This window comes from Mixophyes fleayi, chromosome 3 (genome assembly GCF_038048845.1).
Source record: "Mixophyes fleayi isolate aMixFle1 chromosome 3, aMixFle1.hap1, whole genome shotgun sequence".
Lineage (NCBI taxonomy): Eukaryota > Metazoa > Chordata > Amphibia > Anura > Limnodynastidae > Mixophyes > Mixophyes fleayi.
In genome coordinates, this window is record NC_134404.1 from 91,973,850 (window position 1) to 91,990,801 (window position 16,952).

General features: G+C 38.8%; 2 protein-coding genes across 4 annotated transcripts in view; one reads left to right on the top strand and one right to left on the bottom strand.

The window, feature by feature from the left end:
- The window catches only part of MED12L (mediator complex subunit 12L), a 468,926-nt gene that overhangs the window by 163,897 nt on the left and 288,077 nt on the right, over window positions 1–16,952 (top strand). The window lies entirely within an intron of this gene.
- Window positions 1–16,952, bottom strand: part of P2RY14 (purinergic receptor P2Y14) — a 47,350-nt gene that overhangs the window by 9,145 nt on the left and 21,253 nt on the right. The window contains exon 2 of the mRNA XM_075201982.1: window positions 8,041–8,230. The gene's annotated coding sequence lies outside the window, so the exon portion shown is untranslated. The remainder of the gene's footprint in view (window positions 1–8,040; window positions 8,231–16,952) is intronic.

Consider the following 16,952-nt stretch of genomic DNA (forward strand, 5'->3'; position numbering starts at 1 on the left):
ACATTTAACCCCCGGACTGTTTGCAATGGTTTACATTAGTTTCTCTGCTCCCTCCATCTCGTCTCTCTAGACACAGACTGGCTTAAGTACCAGAATCACACATATCTGAATAGGGGCTTCTGCACGCAAACACTTTTCCGGGCATGCGCAGAGTGATTTCATGCAAGAAACGCTATATAAACTGGCGTGGTACTCGCTCTGCCCCCCTGTGTATGGGCACATTGTGTTTATATAAGAGTCTTGCACAGCAGCTAGAACGTTATATCTAGTGCTTCATTCAAGGCTATAAGCATAAATGTCAGGTAATCAATGCTATTTTCAGTGCAGTTAGTGAAAGGCCATTTACACTAAAATAGAATAAGCAAGAGGAAAAGACATCTGCATCTCCAACAATAAAAAACTAGAAATTAAACTTAATTTGCAAACTTTTACCTACACAGAAGGTAGAAATAATACAATTTGAAAGGTTATTTTTAAACATAAAATAAAATAATTTGAATTACAACAACACTTTAAGGCTGGCCCACAACCTTTCATTAACCTTTAAAACACCCTGTAAAACTGTATTAATACTAAAATAAATTAGGTTTCTGCCAACAACAAATGAGTGTGTGTAATGCATGTGCTTGTGGCTGGAGTCTTACTGTCTTTCTTACATTTAATATCCACTACACACAATAACAGTCATATCATTCTCTTACTACTAACCTGACTTAGTAGGAGCACAGCAGAGTGATTTTCACTTGTCCAAGAGATTCATGTGTTTCGGGCTTAGCAGCATCCAGGAAACAGTCTTGAAAATACTTTTGCAACTATTAGACTGAGTTATTAAAAAAAGTGTTTTGGAAATGTCTGTCCACAAGCTGTTTAAATGTCAAATACTACAGATGAGCATATGGAGTTAGATACACACAGTGTCATCTGTGTTGGTTTTATAAGAAAATGTCTAAAGGCTCAGCCCACAATCCCTCAAAAAGCTGAATTTCCCATGTCTGTTCTTGACCTCTTTGCTTCTGTAATGTTAACTTCCTTTCTGCAGAACACATTGGTGGATGCAATTGGCTCCACATTAACTCCTAAGCTATTATAGGGACTAATAGGAAACTATTGCATCTAACATCAATCTGCAATATTTATTGTTTCTATGTGGGAGATGGGAAATGATGATGGATTTCCAGTCATAATATAGTGAATGCAGATTGTGTGGACAGATTTGATGGCTCTGAGTGGATAATGACTTGGATGGATGTTAGTTCTTTGCCCTTTTCATCAACAATTCTTATTTGGTGAAGATGTGTTTATTTATGTTACACGTAAACCAAATGATGTCTTTATTTAAGGGTCATTGGACCTATTCAACTCTGAATGATCACTTAAAGTGGTCCCCAATCTGGGCGCCACTGCTCCCCGGGGTGCTGTGGTGATCTCAAAGGGGTGTCTCGGATAGGGCCGGTGGTAAGCAAGACGGGTGACTACTTAATAATTATTTTGACTTAGGGGAGCCTCTAAAAATTTATGGAGACCCTAAGGCTGCCTCGAACTAAGAAAATTTGAGATCCATTGACTTATTATATCATTAATACATTAATATCACAGAACAATAATGATTTATCATGATATATCATTACTATCACAGAATAGTTGTACAAGTGCACCAGGATTTTTGTCAGAGTGCACATGTTTGTGAGGGGCAGGGGGGGTTCAGAGTGAAGGCTTCCCCAGCAAAGTATGATCTGCTTTAACCTATTAAAATAGGTTAAAAGTGGTGAAAGGAAGCACTCCTTCATGGTGGCATGGCCGTTACCTCTCCAGAAAATGACATACATTTAGCATCAGGTTCTAACTGGCCTCATCCTATACTTTTAATGGGACCCCTTTTCTGTATGTTTTACTTTGATGGAGAGTTGCATTTCCAGGTGCACTCCAAGCAATGTAATAACAAAGGCTCATGCACCAAATTGGTGCTGTAATAAAGACATTCACCTATGCCCCCTCATGAATAATTTAAGCCACATATGAGGCTAAATCAGATATTAATTTACCTGTCCGCACTTTATGGTGCACTCTTAGATTGCACAGGTAGCTATTGAGAGAGGAGAGAAGGTGGGTGACTTGAAGTGACCTGGGTAGACCATCGATGCACACCGTTACGAAACCAAGGTTTTGCAGTGTGCATCTGGTGTGTCCTACTTTGTTATTTTAGTTGTCCTTGCAGGAATACCAGGAGAATTTTGAATCTGTTGAAAGCTATCTGGCTAGGATATATATTGTAGCTCCGCCAATAAGGTGCTTTGGGTAATGCTCCCACCTGTGCCAAAAGTAAGGTTATATGCCGACATTTATCTGAGCCCAGCCATCGGTGATGCCACCAATTTCATCTATATAACTTTCTTTTACAAATTTGTCATATCAAAACATATTGCTGTAGTTTTCAATATTTCAAGGGTAACGAACGATTGCTATATTTTTGGGCCATAAACCTTATTTCATAGATACATTTTAGTTAAGTGCAAAATGTGAAAAAACGGAAAATGGATAGTGTCCAAGTTGCTCATTCCCAGTAGGGAATGTACAGGTATTACTGACTCTAAATATGAAGCTGAATATGTCAGTATTCTGGAGTTATAAAGGATCGATTTTAATTTAATCAAATGTGGTCTGCAGGAGGTTAGGGTTAGAATGGTTCTTTATACAAATACATGAGTAATGTGAATACGTTTATAAAAAATGGGAACATATGTTTATACTTATATCATACTCTCTGACATCAGTAGTCATTGAAAATAATTTATTTCACTGGTGTGTCGGTTATTAAGGACCTAACTCATCTATGACAGACAGTAACACATGTTATTTTTGGCATTTGTTCATACACTGTGTTTATTGTTCTCTTTCTTCATGTAACTGCACCTCAGTCAGAGATTATACTGCCCACTACTGGCCCAGCGCTATCCCTGCACCTGGACCTGCCACTGCCCCTCCCCAGTGCAGCAACTAGACGCAGGCTGATCTGATCAAACATAGTTAGTTGTTGGACAGCTTTCCTTTTTTTCCATTACGAGAAAGACAACACATAAACAGGGCCGGATTAACCATAGGGCTAACTGGGCTACAGCCCAGGGGCCTATGGCATCCAGGGGGCCCTTGAAAGTGCTCAGCAGCAGTATTGATCGGTCGGGGGCGGGAGCGCCCCCAGCCCGATTAGTGCTGCTGAGCACTTTCCCTGCAGTACTTCCCCGGCGCGCTGTATTCTCCTTACTGAGGAGATCTCGTGAGTCTCACTCTCACGAGATCTCCTCAGTAAAGAGTGTACAGCGCGCCGAGGAAGGAGGAGAAGTAGGTAAGTGCCGGGGGGAAGGGTGGCTCAGATCACGGGGGGGGGCCCTCATGGGGGATAGGAGGCCCCCTTAGCCCAGGGGCCTCCATTCCCTTAATCCGGCCCTGCACATAAATAAAAATGCTCACATGTTTAGTTTGGCAGAAATTGCTTCTCATATATTATAATGAATAATAGAAACCTTAACTGAAATATAGGATTTCTGAATCACTTTGTTATTCTATCACTGCTCAAAATTTACAGTCTTCAAGCAAAGAAGTCCTCTAATATCATTACATTTTAACATAGGAAACTACATAGCAGACATAGAAAAAGATTTTATGCAATAGAATAAAGAGAGTCCAAATAGAGTTAATTAAAGTAAGGTCTGATAATTTGTGATACACCGGGGTCATCTTTATATAGATTATTTTAAACAGCATTAAATACATTTACCAATTATGGGAGTAAATTAAAATGACATTCTAGAACACTGTGCAGGGATGAAAGAGACAACCACACTCTCCTAATTTGCTAAAGACTGAAGATAATAAGGGAATAAAGACATTACACTGCAACTGCTAATCCAGTTTAGTTGTGGCATATCTTGAAAGCTATTGCAACCAATCAACCCTTAGTTCATGACTTCCAAAAAAAATACAATTTGCTAATTATGTTTATTAATCCTGTAGGTTCATGGTGTGCTAATGTTGTTTTAACGAGTAAACGGAATAGAAGCTAACCCTTATTAAAGCACAACCTAAAAATTTTTATATTTTTTTAAATCCCAAAGTAATGACCCTGCACCAGCTCTCTCCTTTGTGCATGGCTTTACATAAAAGCTTTGCTACATTTAATTTTACTATGCCACCAAAGAGTTCATGTTGATCCATGCAATATAGATGTGACCGGTGGAATGCAGATGTGGCTTCTGATAACGTTAGTCAATTCAATTTGTAGTTATCACTAAGCCACTGTTGGCAGATGAACAGATATGAGTCTCAGTCACTGGAGACTGAAGGACAAACCAAAGGTGTAGTTGGGGTAGGTAGCCAAAGAGTCAAAACTGTGTGCACTCATGCACACCTGGGAAGTCAGAGATGGTTGAGTTTTCTTACACAGACAGGAATCAATATACATATAGTCAGAGAGAAAGGCAGGACCACAAGATATAGGCACAATAATCTGGTGGTTTGAGCAACAAATGCCCATATTTATATACCCCTAGGATGTGAGGGATTGGTTATGGTCTCTAAATTAGGATCTTAAATAAACAGTTTCCAATGGGGCTCACCCAATGGCATCATCCAAACCCACAACATCTGGGATTACGTCCACCTGCATTTTTCTTCCTTTCAGATTCCAAGAGTACCTCTTTCTGACAGTTTGTGAATGTTAGACAACTATATTTCTTGGCGAGGTAGCGGTATTAACTCCCTTTAACAACATAGTCAATCATACTCAGGGGTCACCATAGCATGGTCTTAGTGTTATTGAATGGTCAGAAAACCCTTAACTGTATGGTTCACATGGAAATAGACAAGCAAATATACCTGGTCAGATATCCATCTGGTTTAGTTGAAGCTGAGGGTGTTGGATGTGGACCATATGAACAAATTTAGCCTTCTTGGTCACTTGAGCCAACTTGCTTTGCTACAAGAACCTTTCCTGGCGGCAAAATGAATTCTTCTTGAGTGGTTGTTTCAGGAGAGTTAATTAACTGGCCTTGGCTTTTGTGTTATGTGAGCTAGGTTGGCAGGTCACAACTAAGTTTAATTGTATGAAAAATAGAACCCACCTTGCTTGGCAGGAACTCAACCTTTATGCAGCCCACAGATATTAAAGGTTTCTGTAATATCTGCAGATATCTTTAAATACCAAGCGGATAGGTAATGATTCTCTGTTGCCTACCAAATAGTTTTGCTCTGCAAAGGACAAGTTCTTGGAGAAGTAGGCACAGGGGTGTATTGACATCTTCCAAAGCAGGCACTCATTAGACCAGAGGAGTCAGACACGGGAATTCTTACACAAGCAGGAGTAAGCACATAAAGATAGGCATGGTAATCTGGCAGCTCGTGCAAAGAAGTGCCAAATGTATACCTCCAGAATGGAGGGGACTGGCTATGATCAGGAAGTGGGTGGATGGCTGAACTGAGCAAGAGGCAGTCATAGCTATGAGTTGCAACTTATCTACAATAAGACCTAAAATAAACAGCTTCCGCTGTTGCTTACTCGACAGCACCATGCTCTCCAAAACCACACTATCTGGGTTTAAATCCTGCAGAATCCAACTGCATTTTTCTTCCTTCTAGATTCGAAGTTTGCCTACTTTTATTTGCCAGTTTGCTGAATGTCAAAGAACCATTGTCTTTGGAAAGTTGTGGTATTTACTTGTTTTAGCAACATAGGTAATTAGAAGGGGTTTAAACATAGACCCAGGGGTTGCTGTAGTAGCAGAACATAAGTCGCACCATGGACTCCCTGGTAGCATGGGGAAACTACAACTTATCTGTGAAGCCCTGTAAAATGGAGGGAGTGGTCTTCAGTATTTCATGACAGGAGCTGTATGAAAATTATTAATGTACAAATAGAGTAGCTCTTTCCGTCAGCTTGAAAGACATCAGTTTGTGTTTCACTGTCAACAATAGGCATTGCCTTTGTTGTTGTACTATGCATTGATAGTATTTTTAGCACAGTTTGCCATATAATATAACTTCATAGTTTCATAATGAGTCATGCTAATATTAAATATTTCACACTGTGAAAATAAAAATCTGCTGGTCCACTTTGATGGATGGCTCTTGCAATGTAGTGTGTTCAAGGCAAAATGATATACAGTATATAAGCTGACTGGATCATGCTGCCAGCCACTCTCATCAGACCAGCCAATCAGTGAGTGACTTGAAACGCAGAGGGCTTAAGCTGCTGTCTGAGAGGAAACAAAGCTGACAGTGTAAGAGAGTGAGAGGATAATCCAGGATAGAAGCAATAATAAAGTGGGGAGAGAGGGGTCAACTTCTTACAATTGGTACCACCAACAAATAGACACTCACTTAAAGCTCTAGAGTAACTACTTTAACCTGTCCAGGTGAACATAGTGATAGTGTATGTAGGGTAGTCAAAGGACAAACAATTATACAGCCGCAAAGCATCTAAAGTAGATAGAGGCTGGAATATAGACTAAGGGTAAATGCCCTTTCTCTCACAGTACAGTCAAAAGTAGCAAGGAAAAGTGATAACGACAAAACAAACATTTATACGTGCAAAAAGCTGCCTGCGGCTTGTGAGCTGCGGGTTAGCCACTGAGATAAGCTGAAATAATTCATATTATGATATATTTTGAAATTGCTCATTGCCTATTGGTCAAGTTATTTATTATATTAAAGAATAATATATTCACAACATATTAATTCATTTTAGATATATTTATTATGCAATGTATTATTATTACAGAGCTCTTCAGAGTACTTTAAGTGATGTAGAGAATTGTACATCATTTCTGTGATTATTGTTAAAATGATCAATCCCCACTTTGTTCCCTTGCTCCCCACAATAAATATCAATCCTTTAAAAGTATCTAGATTATTTGGAATCTTGTGTTCGTTGGGGTCTCACCTCTCTCTGGGTCAGTGATATCCCCTTACTGAAGCAAAGGCAAAAAGAACCTCCAACAATAGAACTTGGGAGACCATATATTGTTTTAGACATTGTAGCAATCTTCCAGCATCTTTTGTCATTTTGAATGTTTAATCAGTAGGTTTAATAAGTAGGTATGCATTGTGCAATCAGTGCTAGCGTTTTGGTGTGGGTTGCAAGTGGCCCTACCTACCCTTGGTGACTGTAACATTCATTTGTGGACAAGCTGGCAGTGGTGGGTCTACAGTATTAGCCCTGGGATGCCACACAGTCACAGACTAGAATGGGATCAGTATAAGAGTGTGCACCCTGGTTTTTAACTGCTTTATATTAGTGTTCTCATGGTGACAAACAGCCACAGGTCCACCACTGAGCTGTAAATCTTTGAAAGAATTTGATCATATGTTGATCTGAGTCACCTTTTTGTGCCCATACATGGAGTGATCTGGGTCACCTTTTTGTGCCCACTTGCAGTGATCTGGGTCTATTTTTTGTGCCCATGCATGCAGTGATCTGGGTCTCCTTATTGTGCCCATAAATGCAGTGCCCATACATGCAGTGCCCATATATGCAGTAATATGTGTCTCTTTTTTGTGTCCATACACGCAGTGATCTGGGTCTCCTTGTTGTGCCCATACATGCAGTGATCTGGGTCTCCATTTTGTGCCCATACATGCAGTGCCCATATATGCAGTGATATGTGTCTCCTTTTTGTGCCCATACATGCAGTGATCTGGGTCTCCTTTTGTGCCCATATATGCAGTGCCCATACATGCAGTGATCTGGGTCTCCTTTTGTGCCCATATATGCAGTGCCCATACATGCAGTGATATGTTTTGTGTCCATACATGCAGTGATTTTCAGCAAACAGGCTAAATTATGTACAATAGTGAATAAGCTGGTTGGGGGGTTGTTATGACATGGCTAAAAATGAAAAAAAAAAAAAGGTTTACAGAGAAATACAGCAAAGGCCAGTTTACATGTTGCACAACCACTCTGCCTCTTTATTCAAACTCTGCATTATTCTAAAATACATGTGACATCATTTATGCCAAAAATGAGACATTTATGAGAAGAACTCTCCTTACCTTCACGTAGCTCTTATTTTAATCCTTTTTCCATCCAATTCCTCTGTGATTAAAACTGCTGCCTTAGATTATTTTCATTGACCACAAATATCTTTTTCTGTTCATAGTATTTTGGCTTAATTAATTCATGTCCTTATGATAATCCAAATATCTTCAAAGTCATATGCAGAGATACACTTAACGGTAGACTCTGAAAATGAGGACAGAGGTTTGGTGTGTTAGAGAACACAGTGTATCTTCTTTAAATCAGCATACAGGATATTCTGCCCTCACTTAGCATGTGTGTGCCTCCCTTCCATACTGTGGTCATCACACTTCACCTCATTTAGTGTTTTGGTTCTGCTATCGTTACAGGGAAGTAACGTTATTTAATAATGTGTCACATGCTGTACATTGTGCAAAAAACCTAAAAGCATGATTTATATATTATTGTTCATCATGTGTATGTGTATTTATACTGAAAGTAATACTGCCAAAAAGTTTCTGTAGAGAGTGGTGAACTCTTCGCATTCTAAACACCAACCCCACTGACTGCTATATCTCTAGCTGATCAGCAAACTTTAATTTTTTGCTACTGACTAGGGCCAATATATTAAACACTGTGTAAGAAGGTGTCATGCAGCAGACTAGGGCCAGCACTGGCACCCTATACATAATAAAGATAATAAATAATACAATAATAATAAAATGAAAGTTATCTAGATGACCCAAATAAATATCTGATAAATGTGCTCATAAACTAGTCAGAGAATAACCCACACGAAAGTCAATGTCTGAAATATCTAAGCCAGGATTGTCCAACCCGCGGCCCGCAGGCTGCATGCGGCCCAGCCATCCTGTAAATGTGGCCCAGCAGGAGTTTTGGTTGTGGCAAGGGCGCTGTTAATGAAAAAAAAATACTGCAAAAAAAAAAAGAAAATACTTACCTTGCGGTCACGTCAGCTGGCGCTCCGGCTCCCTCCCTGGTCTCCTCCTCCATGCGGCGCTCAAAGTGAATGTCAAGGGTGACGTCATCACACCCGACATCCATTGCATAGCGCAGCACAGAGGAGTCAGCCGCGCGAACTAATAGCAGCAGTGAAAGATTATCCAGTATCTTATTGTTGTTACTCTGAATTTGGACTTTCTGCACCATGCAATTATGAACTAGCTGTGTTCTCTGTATGTATCTAATATAAATATTAAGAGATGATTGTATTTTTAATATTTTAAACCATTTTAAATGTGCAGTGCTCAGTAGGGTGAAAATATCACTCACTGTTACCCTCATTGGAGGCTGCTCCATGAGCCATTTTTCCCGCCACCTTTAAATTTCTGTAGATTTCTATTAGTCCTACTGATGCTACCTATATCGGTGACCATTTCAAACTGGTCAATAAAAAAAATGATTCAAGGGTGCGGAAAGAGAGGAAAAAAAAAGTTTTGGGCATTTAATTCACCGAACCCCACTAAGGAGCAGATGCAGGTAAGTTAAATTGTAGCTGGTAATGGGACTACTGCTTTAATCATGATTCTGCAACAGGTTTCCTAACTCTTACTAACTTCATTTCCAAGTAAGTTTAATATGTTAACTATGTTTTCTATGGTTTTTTTGATGATCAGCTATCGTTAGTGTTAGTGTATTTTATGTGAGGCCCAAACCAACTCGTCGTCTTCCAATGTGGCCCAGGGAAGCTAAAAGGTTGGACACCCCTGATCTAAGCAATACTTAGATAAACCTGAAACATTTTGTAACAAAGTCCTGTGGACTGAACACCTCGCCAACCGTTAAGCATGGGTGCGGTTTTATGCTTTGGGGTTGTGTTGGCAGTCAGTGGTACAATAAATATTGTCTGGGTAGAAGAAACAGTGGGTCTAACCAGGGGAGGGCTGGCAAATTTTAGCCCGGGGGGCAAGACTCGACTCAACAGCCTATTAAGAGCATTTTAAAAGAAAATAAATGCAGGTGGGCCAGTGACCCAGCTCAAGGTAGCCCACTATGGGGTAGGCCTGGGGGGCAGATGCCCCCCCCTGCCCCTGGGTCTAACTATTTAACAATATATGCTACAGTTCCAGTCAGTGAAGAAACTGCAGCTAAAAGAAGATTGATATTTCAGCAAGATAATGATCCAAAACATACCTCAAAATCAGCCATACCGTACTTACATGAATGAAAGATTATGGTTTTAAAGATTATGGTTTTAAAGATTATGGTTTTGAAATCACCCTCACAATAAACAGATGTGAATAATATAGAAACTCTGTGGGGGGATCACAAACATGCTGCATATGCAAGTAGACCTAAGAATATTTCTGAGATGTAAGAATATTAATAATTCCTAAAGCAGAAATAGAAAGACTGTATATAAATGATAATGATGTTAATTGACTTCAAGAAACGTTTTGAAGCTGTGATTTCTACCAAAGTGTGTGCTGCTTAGTACTGCCTAACAGGGTGCACAAACTTTTACACAAGCTGCATTTACTGTTTTATTTCAATAAATAGTAATAGTGCATTAAACTCTGCAGATATATGTCATATTTAAGTTTGTACCCGATTTAGTGATTCACTGAAACATGCAATGTGATCATCAGTGCCTAAATGTTTGCATATAACTGCATAGTGGTGAATATTTATGAAAATAATAAAGTAAGTGTATTTGTTCTACTTTTTCATATTTTGACATGTAATATCTAAATTAGCATATATTTATCCCAATATGCTACGAAAAAAGGGAGTGCAATTAGTTGTTAATATAATTACATTGTTACAATAGTAGCCACTTTACTCCGATTGTATAGGACATATGAAGAACTTGTACGCATACTGGTAGAATAATGCAGTAAAATTCTAAATCTGCATTTTCTCTGTAGTACTTTCTTTTAAAAATAATTTTTGTTAGCAGTTAACAGAGATTTTCCATTTATGAGTAAGCAAATTGTTGCATTCAGTTAATAGTGTAGTCTTAAATTTAAAAGGAAATACTTTATCCAGAACTGGGTAGCATATGTTGCTAAAATAGAATTCCACCCAAAACTAAAAATGTAGTTTTGGATGGTATTAGGTGAGATATGTCAGATAAGAAAATGTTATTTACCTGTGCTTCCCCGATTCTCTGATCCAGTGCTACTAATGGTACATTCAGGAGATCTTCTCTTCTACTTGGGGTCTGATTTTCGCAAACTGCAATCTGTGTTGTCAAAGTCCCTCCCCCTCTTATTCTTCCATATGGGAAGCTCCTGGGGGAGGGACCTTGACAGCATCATTAAGACTTTTAAAAAAGTCCACCTCAGCAGGAGAGAGGATCATCATGGGAGCCACTTGATTGGCGGTTCGGAGGAGTGCAGGTAAGTGTTTTTTTTCCTAATTAAGATATTTCACACAGTTCCATCTGGAACTTAGTTTTCCATTTAACCAGCCCCTTGTGTGTGTGTGTGTGTGTTTTCATATTTTAGATCTAAGTCTTAGCAACAGCCATATGTTTATATATTCTTGCATTCTTTTACACTTACTCTATTTTAGTAGTCCATTTATATATCACCTTTATATAAAAAGTTCTTCCTTCTGTTGTGTTTGTGAGTGCTGTCACACATGCTTAAATTAGGTGTCTTTTATACATATCTAATTTATAAAACATGTACATTTCTTCTGATGGTTAAATATTTCCATGTTAGGTTTTAATAAATTAATACAATAAATTCAATCAATACAGTATTATGTAAAACACAGATTTATTTCAGACACATCCTTGCATTTGGGCACTTCCCATCCTGGATTAAAAACAAGCACATATAGCTTTAAATATGGGCATAAACTCATTTACACATATTTTATATGTGTTTATTAAACAAGGATTTAGGCTTAGCATGCTTTCTATGTACATGTGAAAGTGCTTCCTCACTCCTACCTAGTGCTGTCATTTTACATACTTACTGTAGAAGGATTTCTATTGTGATTATGGGGTTTTAATCTCTCTAATAATCTGGCAAATGTATGGATGATCATTTAATACCGTTAATTATGCAACCAATTCCTCGCAAAGTTACTTCTGATTTGTCCTGAGAAATATAATTCTTATATTCCCTTAAATTCACAGGACCAATATTCATATAATAGCTTATGCTCATATCTTCAAGAAAAACTACGCACAAAATATAGTTTAATTTTAAACATGTTGTATTATTAGCATTCTAATTGTAAATCGTATGTATATATTATAAAACAGTATACAGTGTAACAATATTTTACACAAAGTATAGATTTTGGTGCAATACATTACATTCATTGCCTGTTATATAAATATACAAGTCATTGTGTCTATGTAAGTGTATGTGTGGGGTCAAGCTTTACGTATTGTTCCAGGTGTGTGAATGCATTGTGTGTGTGTAGGGGAGGAGAGGGAAGACCTGTGGGGGAGGGAGAGACACACACTCAAGCATACATTTTAACCTTCCAAATATTCTCACATACTCTACCACATTTATCCCTCTATCATTTCACTTCACTTTTCTCAGTCAAAGTCCAACAGCCATTATTCACTATCCATATTCCCTTCACATGAAAGTTTCTAGATGGCAGCCATTTTACAAGCACAGTTCTTTTGGATTCATTTCCTCTATTGTCTGAACTCAGCATGCTCTAAAGATATGGTATTCACCTTGCTGCTATATTAACTACATCAACATTTCCAGCAATAAACCACATTATGTCAGAGATTCAGAGTTACCCTTTAAACCAGCAGACTAACAAAACATTATATTTAACAATCTGACCACTTCCTGAACAATCCAATCACTTGCTATGCATCTAAATCCTAATTTCAGCCACACTTTTCAACAGCAGCATAGCAGACTTTCCAATACCATATACACGGTTTCTTCACTTTCCCATGACATACTTTTCCAACACCACCATTCTATCAAACAAACAACCATTTCCATACACTTCTATTACACAGCATTTGCAATATTATTACAAGGCATGCATTTATGTAACGCTATGCATACCAAACCAAAGTCTTCACTAACTCTATTTTATCTGAACTCAGACAATTCCATTCAAATAACCTAACAAAACTCCATTACAACATTAAACCAACACAGAACCACACAGACACAGGACCAACACAGCAACCATCTTCCATTCACAACTCAATTTTTCCTGCTAGCCGGGTTCTAATATAAATGGTCTCTCCAGGCCCCTTATACAATCTACCATCCCATCCCAGCAGTTCGGCCATGTGAGTCCTCCCAGGTAGATAAACAGCCAGCAAGTCAGCTTCAATTCCCTTGCTACATGAGATCAAAAACCTGTCTTCTGGGTGGAGTTTACCTTTCCATAGGAACTGCTCAAAGCATGTGGTCTGCCTCAAAAGTCAAAACTTATTTTTCTCAGGTCTTCACAAGTTCCATAGTAACAGGTGGGGGAGGAGACCTTTGTGCCTAGTCACCTTCTAATTCAATTGTAAAATGAAATATAAAATAATAGATTATTTATATACTCTTCATCACTTACTGATCAGAATCAGAATCCAACTGGATAAGTTTGAATGGACAGTAGTCTGTCCTTTCACATGCAACCAATTTTTTCTAGCTTTGTGACTTTAAACTTTTTTGAAAATTAATTGATTAAAAAGCTTAGCTAAGTTTGAGCAAGTCAAACAGGTGTGACCATGTTCAAACCAGTTCCACCATTTCAAACCAGTTCTGCCATTTTTGGGCCAGTTACACCATGCTTAAGCTGGTTTCAAACATTTTTTAGCTAAAATTTATACTGTTTTCAAATGTAAACAGCAAAATTTTAACTGTTTTCAAATTTCAAATGTAAAATTTCGAACACAGCAGTGTTCTATATGCCAATAAAAAAAGAAATACTGTTTTATTATTTCAAAATATTAAATTATTAATATTTAAAAAATAATAATTTTAACGGAATTTAACAGAATCACAAATAGAGAACACAATCGGAACAGCAACCGCAAATTTCATCCTGCAAAATCGAATTGACGCCTATTGAAGATTGCACAGCGAACTTTTTTTGTGCCCATTGAAACAGTGAGATTTAATGACATTCAACTTTCCAATCAGTTCAAATCTCTGTTTACCACCTATGGATTTTGATTTGAAACCCCACCCCCCATCTTTGGTATTTACTATCCAATACTGGATTGTATATCAAATTTTCATTATGAAGTAGTTTATCTATAACAGTGTTTCCCAACCCTAGTCCTCAATTACCCCTAACAGTGCAGGTTTTCCAAGTGACCAGTGATATACTTAGTACCAACTGTGGATCTTTCAAAATGTGTCAGTCACTAATAATTACACCTGTGCTCCAGCAAAGAGATATGAAAAGCATGCACTGTTAGGGGTACTTGAGGACTAGGGTTGGGAAACACTGATCTATAATCTCCAAATTGAAATGTAATTCCATTAACGGGAAACTTTTTTAACAAAAGCATTTTTGTAAAAATTCCAAATGCTAACCAAAAAAAACAAACAGTACTTAGTGCAGATTACAGTGTAAGTGTGGTTCCTGTCTATAATTGAATACATTTCAAATGATCCACAGCTGCAGTGCAGCACATAGTTAAAGTCATACAAATAATATTATTATTGTGTGTAGCTAGCAGTGTATAACATTCATTAGAGCAAATCAACCACCATATATAGCCTAGTGTTAGACGGGTCATTTGTCTTAAGGGAGGCTATGCCTACCTGTGGGTCTCCAGCAGGAAAAACCCTTTTGCTGAAATAAAAATGCACAGGCCGATGTTGGCATAAATAACGGTCACGGTTTTATTCAAAATTCAACAACAAATGCAAGAAAAGCAGTGCGCAAGGTTTTTTGTCCACCATGTGAGCTCCGCGAGCAGGTCCACCGGAGCCACATGTGGCGCCCACACTCCCTTGTTATTCCTGGACATGCAGCCCATGGAGGCCCAACCGATGAAGCTGGTGGTGAAATCCTCCACCTTCCTTTGGCTGTGTACGTGCGACCATCCCCTTATCTCCGCCCCTTTAAGCATAGTGTGAAGGGCAAGGACTACAAAGACAGCTGAGTAGTTTGACAACAGCTTTATTAGATCCAAGTGTAGGATCACATGAACAGGAGTGAGAAAGGTAAAGGCTAGGAGTGAAGGGACTACATACAATATAAACAGTATTTACACCGGCAGAGAGTGAGACAACATATTACTTACCTTCCTCTTAGTGATATCCATAGTGGGCCTCAAAAAGGGTAATGTGAGGATGGGAAGAGTTATCACATGCTTCTAGAGAAATTACCTCTTCCTCACATGGGGAAGACTCTCACCCTGCCACACATGTAATCGCTTCTATACTGACTTGTAATAATACATGGTGTTTCTAAACTAGAGATTAAGAACTCAACGAACACTGAACTCAGCGTTTGTGCAATCATGCATTTTGACACTTCATCCATCACCTTATGTCAATTTAAATCATAGCAAACATATTAATCATTAGCCATTATAATAGTTTGTACATATAAGTGGTGTTTTATGCCAACTACTAGCTTCAACAGTGCTCAGCTGGGATAGATTTAAAGAGGTGAGAGCATACAGTGCCGTAGAACACGGCATCTGAGCTGTAAGCAGTGACAACCATACCTGATACTCCTCTCTTTGGCACTATATTGTTACGGTTACTGAAGGCAACTATTAATCAGGATTGGCGCAGGACAATCCAGAAAACGGGGTCTATGAACAAGCCAGGTCGGATACACACTGAAGTATGTGGTGCCAAGGATAATCAAGAAAGCGAGGTCAGTAAACAAGCTGGGTCGGATGCACATTGAAGAAGCAGCACAAGGGTTCATTCAGAAAACGTAGTCATACAAGCCAGGAGAATTTCACTTGGAGCTGAGAACCAGAAAGCACAGCGGGAGCCAGAAGCAGGGGTAAGCAACCTATTGCTCTGACACAGATAGTGTGTCAGAGTGGATCTAGTGTAGAGAGTTTCAAACTCCTCGTCTAGAGTCACATGATCGCAGCACCAAGCAGGAAGTAAACAGAGTGCTGTGATCAGGAGCGTGGAGCAGGTAAGTTCCTCACATATATTATGTACACTTATACTTAGTGGCCACTTTGTTAGGTATGCCTGCTCGTTAATACAAATATCTAATCAGCCAATTATATGGCAGCAACTCAATGCATAAAAGCACACAGACATGGTCAAGAAGTTCAGTTGTTGTTAAGACCATATACCAGAATGGGTAAGAAATGTGATCTCCATTACTTTGACCATGGAATGATTGTTGCTGTCAGACAGGGTGGTTAGTGTATCTCAAAATCTGCTGATCTCCTTTGATTTACAAAGAGTTTACAGAGAATGGTGGATATACCAAAAAACATCCAGCTACCGGCAGTTCTGTGGGCAAAAACATTAACTTTGTTAATGAGAGAGATGAGAGGAGGATGGCCAGAATGGTTCAAGCTGACATGAAGGCATCATTAACTCAAATAACCATGCGTTGCAACAGGGGGGTGCAGAAGATCTTCTATGAACACACAGCTTGCAGAACGTCAAAGTGAATGGGCTACTGCAGCAGAAAATCACATTGGGTCCCACTCCTATCAGTTAGGAACAGGAACCTGAGACTACAGTGATCTCACCAGAACTGGACATCTGAAAACTGGAAAAACATTGCTGGGCCTGGCTAATCTCAACTTCTGCTGTGACTTGCAGATGCTAGGGTCTGAATGTTTCCATCCAATCAGAATTGTGTAACGATTTATGAAAATCTTAAAGGAGATGTCTCTCCCTGAACTTCATTAGATAAATGGTTTAAATCATTTTACCAATATTCTGTTTTTATTTTTTATGGCTTGGGTAAATGTAATAAGCTGATTGTTTTCCAGCGGGTTTGAAAAGTGGAGATGTTGCCTATAGCAACCAATCAGATTCTAGCT